General features: G+C 41.5%; 1 long non-coding RNA gene across 1 annotated transcript; it reads left to right on the plus strand.

Annotated features, from left to right (window-relative positions):
- The first annotated feature begins 206 nt into the window (after window positions 1–206).
- LOC121887436 lies at window positions 207–9,371 on the plus strand. Its single transcript, XR_006092970.1, has 2 exons — window positions 207–289; window positions 605–9,371. It is a non-coding gene; the product is annotated as an uncharacterized LOC121887436 (long non-coding RNA).
- Window positions 9,372–13,647: the final 4,276 nt, after the last annotated feature.

The following is a 13,647-nucleotide window of genomic DNA, read 5'->3' on the forward strand; positions in this document are numbered from 1 at the left end:
ACTCCTGCTGTGAGCACATGTGGATTTGCTCGAAAACAGCATTTTAGAATTTAGCCGGCTTAATTTAGCCCAAATCTTAAGATAGCTTCTTTCCAAATGGCTCTCCAAAAAAAAATCCTAATTACTGAGACACTGAACTTATATTACCTAATGACCTGTGTGTTTGGTGAAACATGGGAGGTAATTTGTGGTGGAATTTTTACTTTACAGTTTACACGCATGCCTGATTCAAAGCAATTAAGAACACTGATGACCTCTGCAGATATTACTGATCACAAGAGAAGCCCAGGTAATGGTAGTCCCATGCACAGGGCTAGTGTCAAGACATAGTTACCATGATGATAAATGGCAGAAAATTAATGAACAATTTAGAGAATAATTGGTAAACATCATAATTATTAATAATTCTTAATAGAAGAGGGACAGAGAGCATTTTCTCTGGTGAAAGTAGCCTCAGTGGACCAGTTTCTCATCTTGAAGAAACAAACATTGATGTTATGAGCCATGTAAGACGCACAAAGAGCGAATGGTGATATAGTACAAAGACAACAGCTTTCCTACAATGTCTGCTTTACGTTCTCTGTCTAAATGTCTCTGCCTGTAGTCCCTGAAGCTGAAAGCTGCGCTGCTTGGTCTGTATGACTGACGATTCATCAACTGACAGCGATCCTGAGAGATTAAGACGCCACGCTGAGTGAGCAGAGCTGAAGCAACACACCAGGAATGTACAGTGCAAAATCAATGGAACAGTTAAGCTTCCTATATATCAGACACAGACAACAGAAATCAAGACAGGCGGGGGAAATCCTGGTTATATTTTGGTCTTTTGTTATCCGCATTGACTCAGCAAAGTGTGTGTGTATGTGTGTGTGTGTGTTTGCATGAGAAAGTCTGACAGAGGAAGAGACGAGGGATTATGTGTGGATTACGTGCAGTGTGTGTGAGGAAGTTGTTTGGAGAATTTGTGGGTATGTTCTTGTGGTAGTGAAAGCGCAGGATGGGTGTGTGAGTGAGACTGCAGGTTTAGGATCTGGGATTGTGTGTGTGTGCGTGTGTGTGTGTGTGTGTGTGTCCCTGGCAGCTGTTTGCCCTGCCCAGAGTGGTCTTGGCAGTGTTTCTTTACTGTAACTGCTCCCACATGTTGGCACAGCCTGGCACAGCAAGGGCACACTTCTCAGGTGCCAGGGGTGTGTGTGGTGTGAGTGTGTGTGTGTGTGTGTGTGTATGTTTGAGAGAGAGAGAAAGAGAATGAGAGAGCGAGAGAGACTGTTTCCACATCTGTTTGTGAGTTTATGAGTGGGAGTTTGTGAGTGTATCTGGGTAGGTAAAGGTCTGTACAAAGAGTGTGTGTGTGTGTGTGCGTGTGTATGCACGTGTGTGTGTGTGTGTGTATTCCAAGGGGTTGAGCGGGCCTCTTCCACACAGTGGTGTCAAGTCAATGAACTGATTTACCAATCATTTAATCAACATTTTACTTTATTTCAGACAATGTGACAAAGATACAAAGACAAAGTGTGTGTTTGTGTGTGTGTGTGTGTGTGTGTGTGTGTGTGTGTGTGTGACCTGACCACAGACAAATTACTCTCCTCTCTGGAGGGAGTTGCAGAAAAAAAAAAAAAAACATTGCAAGTGGAAAGCAAAGGAAAAAAGAAGTTTACCACTAACTTTGTCACCAGCCTGAGTGATTTCTGTCTGTACATCTATGTAGCTATGTGTGTGTGTGTGTCAGAATGTGTGTTTGCAAACACGTATATGTGCATAGCAGTACAGCCTCGTCTGTGCTATTCATGTCACGTTTCTGTTGGCTCAAAGAAAACGTTTCATCTATAATTGTCCCTTCATCTTCCACGGAGGTGTGTGTTAGAGTGTGTGTGTGTTTTTTTGCACAATGTGTCTTTTAGTTCTATAAGTTTGCGTGTCCGTTCAAGTACGCATGCATGAGTGTTGCCTACACATCAGAGGCCTCAGTCATGGGCTTCGTCTCTCAGCGTGTGTGTGTGTGTGTGTGTGTCGGCGTTTGCGTGCTGATGGCTCTTCACTCTTTCATCTCATCAAGCGTTCATCACTCCGTCCTTCATCAATCACACCATCCGGCAGATCACTCATCAACTGAGCGTCCTGCTTTTAAACGATAAGATCTCTCCGTCCACAGACTCTCTCTGTCTGTAACACACACACACATGCACGCGCACACACACGCACTGTGACGTGGAATGTGATCATAGTGACTTTCGAAGGTATTCTTGCTAACACAGTGGGAGGCCTCCTGCGTAGCACCTACACATTATTCCCCCTCCTCATAACACACACACACACCCTCCAGCTCACTGTTGGTCGCCGGTGCACACACACACACACACACAAATGTGTACACACACACAGACACACAGTTTCCATGGTGACGGATAGGCAGCCATGCAGAATGAGTGCATAGTCCCTTGGGACATCTCCTTTGTCCATCTTTCCATCGTTCTCTTTTAGTGATGACAAGATGTCTCCTCTCTGTCTCTCTCTCCCTTCGGCCTCTGTTCATTATGCATAATGCATGTGTTTCAGTTCATAAGCTAAATTTCATCTGGCCCATCCAGTGGGTTGCAGCACATGCAGTCTTTGTTCCCAAACTCTTTCCTCCAGATTTGCCCAATGTATTGCCATAAACTCTGTTTCAACAATTGCAACTGAGACTTTAATCCCAACTGAGCTGGCTAGTCCTGTAACCTCGCCGGTGTTGCAATAAGTGCAGCTTGAATCCGTTTGAGTGACAGCTCCTCATTATGACAGAGTAAGTATGGTATGGATGGAAGGAGGGAGGGAGAGAACAGATTGGTTGCTCTGTCAGATTGTGAAAAGAGGCCTCGTCACACTCTGGTTGTGATTTATTCTAAAGACGATACCCTCATTTCCCGTGAGTCACTGCTGCTCGGCATGTTGGGGCTTTGCTGGGCAGAAGAATCGTCGTCAGAACGACACCAACCTGGACAACAGCCACAAGCATCAATGTTCCTTTCTGGAAGAGTTTGTTAGAAAATCATGCCTGTAGCCTCTACAGTATATGTACAACTCACAGACGTGGACATTTGATAAAGAGGATCTGGGGCAGCATGATGTGTAACCTCCACCAGAGGCTTCTTTGTGGCCGCATATCACATGACCTCCATACTAAGAATGGAAGTCATTTGACCTTAACCAACTTTCTTATGAAAGAGAAGAAACCAGTGGTGTCTTTCTTTACTTTTTGAAAGTTTTAAGTTATTAAACAGCCCATGGTTGAGTGTCCCAAATGACTTAGCACCTCTAATTTTTTTCTCTTTCAGATGATTTCTGGCCCAACAGTAGAATTTGAATCGTCCTGGATCAGGGTCCCCCATGAATATATTGTGAAATCTGAATACAAGACTCAAAGACGGTGCCAAATCATTCCAGTCAAGGCCACACTGCAAATGTTAAAAGCTTAACGTTTGTTAGTGCTTGCTGGCTTGCTGGCTGTGAAATGAATGTTGAGTTTGGATGGATTATTTTAGCACTGTGGTCTGGCATTTACATTGATTATCTCGACGCAGGTGTTAATTTCAAACAGTGTGATGACGTTTGGAGGGCTGACACATCTTACTGCCTGGCCTGAGGGAAGCCTGCTTCATTTGGGTCAGACACCATCTTGCTGTAACTCGTTGTTTCATGGTGCCCAACGGGGATCAACTTTGCCGACAGGGTTCAAAAGGCTGTAAATGCTTATTACGAATGTGGTGATGAAGTTGGTAGAACATGATCTCTAGGCCAATGTTTTGATATTTTCAACATCTAATTCTTGGTTTCATGACTGTTTTGACTGACATCTCTTAATAAGTTTTGGGTATGAACTTTTTTTCCCAGACAATCTATCATGAGTCATTGTTTAAGTGAAAAAGGCCTTGAATCAGTTGGTTTTCATGCATTTTTTAAATGGAGGCTGGAAAATTTAAGTGTTACTTTCAGAAGTGTAAAGTGCTGTGATTTTTGCCATTTTAAAGCTACTGTATGTAAGTTTTTTTCTTTTTAGTTTATTTTTTTTGTTGTTGTGGAGAGGTGTTGTCAAGGACCTCTGTGACTGAAGCTCACTGCACAACACAGCAGCAGTACAGAGATATTCCCTACTCAAGTTTTAAAATGAGTCTCACCCTTCAAACGAATCAGAGATGGCCAAAGTCAGGGGTGCAAGCTCATGGCTGTTAATTAATATCTAAATGCTCTTCTGGCCTACTACTCCTCTAGTACTGAGGCTCAAAGCTAGCATTAGCTGCTGGAAGTTGTCTCTATGACTTACTCAGAGGCAAGCAAGCTCCTGATAACTGCATTAGTCAAATCACAAGGATGCAGGTCATCTCATGCTAGCGCAACCTTAATTTCCAGAACTTGCATATTGTAGCTTTAAAGTCTAAATATTGGGGGGGGTTTCTGGACCTGTTCTTTGCTAAAAACTGCCTGGATCAAGTGTTGCAATTTGTATGGACTCTAAGCTGATCTACATCGCTGTTAACAGACAAATAACCTCAGAAAAAGAGACAGTAAATGATACAGTGCAAAAAACTTATCAGTGCAGTTATTTCAGTGATCATGTAAAAGGAGCAACATTGTTATACGTGCAAATGAATCAGTGATGCTGTGAGGATAAATTATTCCCTGCTTCTTTTATTCTGAGACATCTGAAGGCAGTGAAGCACCACATGCATCCTACACATTTGTGTTAGCTGACTTGAATCACACCAGGGTGATTCTATAACTCTGAGACATTTCATATCCGTGAGATATATCTCACATATATTTTTAACACCCAAGCAAGTTTGAAAAAAATGGTACCATTATGTATTGTATCAGCAGGATAAAGATATCCAGCTGTTCCCTGATTAGAAACAATAAGTCATGAAATCTTTTCATCATATTCATTTTGTAAACATCAGATAACCATACAGACATCTGTTGATACTGATTCTTATTTCTTATCATTCATTCAATCATTCGTTACACTTGTCTCAGTTGCTCATACCTGAACTTGCAGTACACAATTTAAAGATTGCAAACTTAATTATAAATCAGCTAATTGAGCAAAGTTTAAAATAAAAAAAAAAACTCAGCATCATCACTTCCCTACATTGAAAGCTTGGTATGTTCTCCGTCTTTTATCTTAATAGTGTTTGAGTCTAGAATAGATTTTTTGAAGGTCAGCAGTGTTCATTCAATTGCTTTTTGGCTGATGCCGTATGGTATTTGATTGTATGACTCTATATGAGGGACCAGCCCAAAATCACAAAGATCAAATCAGTTCCTATCAACACGTATAGCTTGAGGTTGACAAGCAGTATTTACAGTATGTCGCATAAAACTTTGCTTTTTCTGCTCATTTAGAAAAGCTACATATCCTGCATCTTTAAAATCTACTACCGGTAACTCAACTGGTTTCCATCAAGATCCCCATTCTGTTTTTGTTGCTCAACCACCCCCTCAAAAAATGCAACAGTACAAAATGTTGTAACACCCATTCAAGATTGTCATGTTGAGATTGGAATCGGAACGAGGACAGTGAGAGGTAGAGTGCAGTGAAACGGAAAGTTTGTGCAATGTTGGCTGTAACACGGCGAGATGAAGTCAGCCCTCCAACGTGGTTCACTGGACTGGACTGGATTTGTGGAGTAGAACCAGGAGATAATGTGAATGTGACATAGAAGGTGAAAGGAGAAGAGGAGCAGAGTTAGTCACAAGTAGGTGTATAGCTGTTGACCTATCCAAAGCGGAGTCGCGGAGATCTGATAGTTGGATATGACTAACATTCCCATGAGGGAGGAAGGAAGCATTTGATAAAGAAGCAGTGCATGAAACTCATCTGGGAATTTTATCATGAACACAGGTGCTGTCTGCTTTTGCGCAACAATAGTTGTGAACAGATTACAGTACTTCCTGAACTAATGGTCTTGAGCTCATTGTTGCACAAAAAAGATCCAGCAGGAGCCGGTTGAGGCCATGTGGTCACTAGCCTGAGGTTCGCCCTCCCCACAGGGAAATGTTGAAAATCTGATTACAGATGGGAGATGTTTGGATGTAATCAGGGGAAATGTTAAGAAAATATCATCAGGTTTTAGTCTGCGCTGCCCTACCACCCAGTGACTGTTCACCCACACCACAGGATCCCTAATAAATAAGAGTAAAACTCGACACTTCACTTTTATTGTGCGCGAGTGTGTGTGTATTTGTGTGTGTGTGCGCGTGTGTGTGACCTCCCCCCGTCCTTTGGCACGTGGAACATTTTGCTCTGCTGTTTTTACAAGCCGGGCGTTAAGCTGTCCATCAAATGCCAGGAAAATACCCCGGATCCCTTTCCCCCTATCACACACACATGCACAGATACACACACATCGATTCCCCAGAAACCACAGTCGCAGTAGCGGTAGCCGCTCCTCTGCCAAGCTCTTAAACACGCTGAAACCAACCTCTCCGCTCTTTACGGCCTCTCTCGTACATGAGCCTTCTCTTTTTACATCTCTCCCTCTCTCATCCGTCCTTCCTTTCACCTATCATTCATCGCTCTCTATATCGCTCCCTAAATATCCTTTCTGCTTAGATACAGGCCACGTTATAAGACCGGCACTCTGCTGACTAGATGGACCGTGATACAGCCAGCCTCGTCTGGCCTCACCACCTTAGATTGGCTTGTTGGGAGATATGCTTGTAAATGTAAAATACAGCTTGACATGGTGCTCGGCTCTCTATTACTTCTGCTTTTTACAACCAAAAAAGTGGGTGCAAAGGTTGTGTGTGTATTTGACTGTGTGTGTTTCTGTTTATTACAAGTAAGCCAATATATCAAACTGAAATTATCTTTATTTAATATTAAATATTATACATCATGAAGCCTGTTTTGCTGTAAATTAATCCTCATGTGAGGGCTGTATTGCATCCCAGATTAACTGCTACAAAGCCATTTTGGTTATGGTGTTGTAAAGAAGTTTCATCTGTCTGGGTGTTTAGTTTCTGTGTCCCATGATGACCAACAGTAAATAGTTTTAGAGGTTTTTCCACCCTGAAAACAATTAATCTGGGGAAACACTGAATATTCCGTTTTTTTATATTTAAGATTGTGCATTTTTGCCTTTAATTGATCGTGTATAGTCAAGAGAATGACAGGAAATGTTACTTGAACCAGTTTACATGGTACATGTCTACCTAGACCACCGTGGACCGAGAATACTCATACTTTTTTTTTTTACCAATTTTTATGATAGACTGTGTACCAGAATGGTTCTTGAGGAATTTATGCATGTCATTGTTCTATTTTGGCATTTTAATATGTAGGACATTCACAATATGTAGGATGCTGCTAATTTGATTTAGACAAAACCTTAGGAAGGAATGCATGTCATTTCTAATTTTTTAGAGCTATCACTGTTTCAAAAAATCAAGTTGGAATGAATTAGAACTAACACACAATTTATTTGGATTAATTCAAACGCAACCCAAGTTGTAGAATTTACATTGAACAGTTTATTAGCAGCGCCTCCGCTGCTTCACTCGAGTGACAAGATAACCTAAAATCAGCTAACAGCCTTACTTTTATCTGTGATTTTCTGGGGATCTGGGTTTACAGTGGTACATCCAAACTGTTTCCACACATTACTTTTCAGTGTCATTATTATCCGTTTAGCACAGCTTGCCAGTTTTCTTCATTTTGCGTTAGCCATTTTGGGTTAGTAAAGAAACCATAGTTTAGTTCATAGAGCAACAGGCCTTATTGTGAATTTTGAATTCAAACAGGTCAATCCTGAGCAAATACTTTATTTCTTTTTCACTTTTCGAATAGAAAGTGACAGCCTGGCTCAATTCAGACATTCTCCAAAAAATCACGTTTGTAGCCCTGAGAGTCGCAATCAAGAAACATAAAAGTGTGTTTTTCTCTTACACTACAACTTTGCATCTGTCAGTGAATGACAATTTAATAGCTAATTTCTTAATCAGGGAAACTGTATGCTTTACAGATGCTGTATATATTGGCCATCAGCAGTTTCACAACAAAAATCAGTATTGGTCTTAGCCATCCAAAACTCTGTTAAAACCCTGATATATCTATGCATCTGTGAGCATGGGAGAGAGCATACCTAGGGAGAAAGCACTACAGAGAACCATTTGACAAATAAAGGGTTGGAGACAAAGGGGAAAGCTAAAAAGAGGAAAAGCATCACAGGGGCCATGATAGAGAGAAAAACATCAATACTGTGCACATTTAGAGGAAATGAGTGAAGAAGAGAGAGAAAGACAGAGCCATGGGAGAGAGGCGGGGAGCTCCACTGAGAGAGAGAAGGAGGCTTGAGAATCAAGAGGGGAAGTCTAAATGAGATTATCTGAAAGAAGTCGAAGACAATGAAAGTAGGATTCAGGGAAATAGACAAAGGGAAGAGTGGAAGGCTTTCTACAAAATGAGCAGGAGAAAAAAATCCAGCCTCATCAGTGAGGTGTATTCTGCTCAAAGAGATCTTCAGTTTTGCTTTCAGGATGGACATGAAGACTCCATTAATGTGTGAACATAATTGACATCATCATCTCACCTGTGTGTGCACAGAAGGTATCCAAGGTGAGAGGCTGAAAGACATATACAGAGAAAGGAAAGAAAGGCTGATATTCTACATTTTTCTTATTGTCAGCAGATCAACAATGCGTTAGTCCAACTCCCAATACTTTCCAACTTCACTATGCTGGTGCTGTGCTTTTCATAGCTTTTGGACAACTATGGAGTTTCATAACACAGATGAGCAAGCTGTATCAGGATCCACAGGCAATACTTGTTATCAATTCTTTGTTGGTTATGGCCTTCTGTAGGATTTGTTGACAATAAGAAAAATATAAATATCACCAGCCATGTCCTCTAAACACCAGCATGTGTAAGCTCATGAGGAGCAAAGGCAGAGTTGACTGTATATACTGTGACTTCCAACATGAGCACTTTGGGACCCACAGAACAATCCTATATAAGGATTTTAATCCCTGGGTGACTGAGGATCGTAGGAATGTAACGCACAGGTCTCAGGTCAGAGCTTACAAGTCTACCTCATTACTGGATCAGGGCCAGTTTTATTGCAAAAGGTCTCAGGTCATGTCGATTCATCCCATCAGGGCCAAGCAGCAGCTACCACGGCTTGAGGCAGAAGTGCAATACCACCAACAGACGCCAGATGCTGGTTCCAGAAAATCCCTGGCTCCAACTGACTCCTATTCAAAAAGCATCAATTTCTCAAAGTCAGGGGTGTCCAAACTTTTTTTTAAAGAGGATCTGATAATGTGAAGATTCCCAGGGGCCAGTGGTCCCTTCTGACATTCTTTAAACAGTAAAAGTTACATACAAGTGCACTGTTCTATAATAATTGTATTTTCATTGTCACAATTATCATTTTTTAAATGGCAATGTAACCAAATCTAAGCCACTCAGGCGTGAACAAATAAAAAAAAACAATTCTGCCTTTCTTCCACATCTGGAGTCAGATAACATAGAATAAACTGTATGGGATACCTTAAACTTCCATGAAGTTAATTAAAAATCTTAACCCCATGTTCATTTTAAACGTGACTTATATGAGTAATGCAAAATCTGTTAACATTTAAGCTTAAAACATATGACTCTTGCTCTTGTCTTTCACAAGATCATTCAGAAAGTAATATTTTGTATCACATCTACAGGTACAACACCAGCACTTATAGGCAAACCTCATTCAAAAGCTTAATATACTAAGTGCCAGATGTCCAAGTGCATATATTTATAACTGTGCTTTTGGCTTTTCACTGTTACTATTGACAGATGTTACCATTCAAAACACTCAGAATTTCAGATTGACCAAGAGATGGGTAACTTACTAACACTAATGAGAAGGGTGATATTGAGATCTGGATTTCAGTAGACAGGCCAGGTCTGGTTTGAGGGAATTGGTTGAGATGCGTAAAATGTTACGTGGGTGGAAGTCATTTAGTCTTGACCTCAAGCAGTTCTTGTTTAAGTTCATGACAGAGAATGTCTTCTCACACAAATATGTGGAGCCAAATAAGCTTAACATTTTCTTTGCAAATGTTCGCATTTCTGGAAACCTGCCTTTATCCAGCTGCCGGTAAAAGTCAACAACAGAAAGCTGCTGGTGTCTGCCACGCCACTCATTGTCACACTGCAGCTCAATGAGCTCCAGCTGCAGCTGTGGCAAAGCATCATGAGGGTCCACGGAGAAGGGAGAAGAAAAAAGCAACATGTCCTTTTCAATAGCTGCAAAATCCCGAAAGTGTTCCTTAAACTCCACAGAAAAAGATCCAATGGCTGCTGCATACCTCTTTGTTTACGCACCAATGTTTTCCTGCAGAAAACTGTCCATGACCTCTTGCAAAGCTAAAAAATGTGCGGTGCAGGGTTCAGTTTGTGTCAAGTGTCTCTGGAAAAGTTGCAACTTGGTTCCAAAGGCCTTAATGTGCGCATACAGTTGGCTCACCACTGCGTCTTGTCCTTGGAGGCTAATGTTCAATGCATTCAGATGCTTCTTTATGTCAACCAAAAAAGCTAAATCTGCCAGCCATACAGCATCTGACAGTTCTTGCATCGGTTGTCCCTTTTCAGCCAAAAAATGTCCAATTTCTTGTCTGAGAGAGAAAAATCGCTGCAGTGCGGAACCCCGACTGAGCCACCTCACATCAGTATGATATACTACATCTCCGTATTCAGCCTGGATGTCAAACAGGAACTGCTTAAACTGGCGATGGTAAAGGGCTTTAGAGTGAATAGAATTGATCGCCTTAACCATGGGTTTCATAACATGATTAAATTTGAGATGTTTTGCGCAGAGAGCCTGCTGGTGAATTATACAGTGGAGTTTAATGGCGTTACCTCCTTCTTCGCTGACTTTGTTGCAGATCACTGTGGACAATACACTTCGTTAACCAACCATGGCGGGCGCACCATCGGTAATCATCCCACTAACTTTACTCCATGGTAGTTTCATATCATCAACAGCTGCACAAACAGAAACAAATAAATCCGTTCCTCGTTTGGCTTTTAAGGCTTTGGAGGTCAAGCAGCTCCTCTGTTACGTTCATGTCATCGTCAACTTCTCTCAAAAAAATCAGTAACTGTGCAGTGTCAGATGCATCTGTGCTTTCATCACAGGCCAATGAAAAATAATCAAAAGTCACTCCCCTGCCCCCAAGTTGTCTCTGAATATCTGACGATATGTCCTCTATTCTCCGTGCCACAGTGTTACGAGCCAGGCAAACGTTAGCAAATTCTTGCTTCTTCTCGGGGCAAATGTTCTCCACCATTTTCATGACACAGTCCTTGATAAATGTACCTTCTGTGAAAGGTTTGCCATGTTTGGCGATTAACATGGCAACTTCGTAGCTTGCCTTGGTGACGGATTCATTTGACTCACAGGCCCACATGAAGAGTCGCTGTTGTGAGGCTAAAGCAGCTTGGAGTTGCTTCACTTTTTTGCGCGCTCACTCCCTGTTAGCTTGTCGTATGTATTAGCATGTTTTGTCTGGTAGTGTCTCTTTACATTGAATTCCTTAATCAAGGCAACAGTCTCTTGACAAATTAGGCAAACACAATTGCCTCGATTTTCAGCGAAAAAATATTGTAATTCCCATCTCTCCTGGAAGCGGCGTCCCTCACGGTCAACTTTCCTCTTTTTATTTACAGGCGCCATGGCAGAAATTAGCGAGAAGGGTTCACAGCAAGGTCACAGAGCCTGATAGACTTAAAGTGGTGCTGCCGTCATGAGGTAAAAGGAGAAATTGCATTTTGAACCTTTTATGATTTATTTATTCTGTTTGACAGTCCTAGCGGGCCATAAATAATACATTATAAAACCAAAGCTGCGGGCCACATAAAATCTGACTGCGGGCCGCGATTGGCCCCCAGGCCGGACTTTGGACATGCCTGCTCTAAGTCGAATACTAAGTCAATGAGTTTTCAATGAGTCATTAAGGTCTCATTCGCTTAATTCAGGCCCTCTAATAAGTATACTGGTGGTTATTTTGGAACACCCCACACCCCTTATTTGGCCCCTCTTTATTTCATCACTATTGTATCAAAAGATCTCGAGCATCTCGAGTACTGAGTCTACAGTATACACACTGAACTTTAATGGTAAACAGTAAGCATTTATAGTACTCAATGAGCCAAGTCATCTGCTCCATAGTGTCACATACTTGATGTCATTCATTCACCAAATAAATAACAATACAATAACATAAAACAGTTTTACATATAAAAGCATATAGTTTATTGACTCATACCTCTATGTTACATTCTTAAATTAAGTTTAAATAAGGATTAGTGGATGTTCAAAAATGTGCAAACTGTGCTTGTGCAATTCTGGGTTATGGTAATTATGGACATGCGTACTACTGCGTAGCAAAATCCACACAGAAGAGTTAAGACAGCAAGTAAGTGAGAAACAAGCAATGGTGTACAAGCACAATAGCAGATTTCAAAAGTGAAAATTGAAAGAAGAAGCCGAGAAAGAAAAAGCAGGCTGATCTATCACTATCTTGCCTTGCTATTATGACTCCTCTTCTATAACATGGCGGTCTGTTTCCCCAGTAATCATTTAGTTGTCAACTGCAGTGCATTTCGTTGTTGCCGGTTGTTTTAAAGCCGCATTCTTTCACTTCTTTCATTCGCTACTGACGTTACATTATGTTACATCTGATTGTGATGGGCAGCCAGGCTTGCTTTGACTATCTTGCATTGGTGTCCAGCGCTGACTCGTTAAGCCACTGCTGGGCTTTAAACTGGCTCCAATGCGAACCAGTGGGTGACGTCACACCTCACTGCACCCATCTTTATATACAGTCCAACTCTGGCTTTGGTTAAAAAAAAAAGTCACAGGCTCCTTTAGTGAGAATCTGTAGCATGACTTATGCCAACATTATACTTCTGCACACTACATCTACACACAAAAAGTTGCTCTGGGTAACCATAGATCCCAGAGGAGCCATAGTGTGCATCTCCCAACTCCAAACAATGCGTTGAACAGCCTTACACGTCAAATAAGTCAATCCAATTTCCTGTTGTGCAATGGGTTCAAAATGGAACACTTGCTCTGAGCTCTTTAAAGTTTTACCCAAAATCTGTACAACTGCAAAGGACAACATACATGAGAACATCGCCGGAGAGAAGCACGTTCCAACCTTTAATGGTATTTAACAATCTGCAACCTACCTTACAATCTCACAATTTCATTTAGCAGACGCTTTTATCCAAAGCAATGTACATCTGAGATGCACATCTACCAAACAGAAACACACAAAGATTTGAAACAAACTTAATTTACGAATGATCCTCCTAGAAATCCTCCTAGTGTAGGTAGCACATTAAGCATCAATAAACAGTTCAGCTAACATTCACATTTTCAACCACCTAAAATCTAGTTTCTGAAGAGACCACCAGAGGAGAGAAAGAGAAAGTGAGTGTGTGTGTGTGTGTGTGTGTGTGTGTGTGTGTGTGTATAGAGGGTTTTGGTGGGGTCACGTCAACAGACAGTCAGCGATATAATTGCACCTCATTAGGCATACAGATTGGCGCCTTCCACTCCCTCTCCATTTTCCTCACTCCGGACGACCCCATAGGACGGCTGCCACTCAGAAGAAAGTCAT

The sequence above is a fragment of the Thunnus maccoyii genome, chromosome 20, assembly GCF_910596095.1.
Source record: "Thunnus maccoyii chromosome 20, fThuMac1.1, whole genome shotgun sequence".
Lineage (NCBI taxonomy): Eukaryota > Metazoa > Chordata > Actinopteri > Scombriformes > Scombridae > Thunnus > Thunnus maccoyii.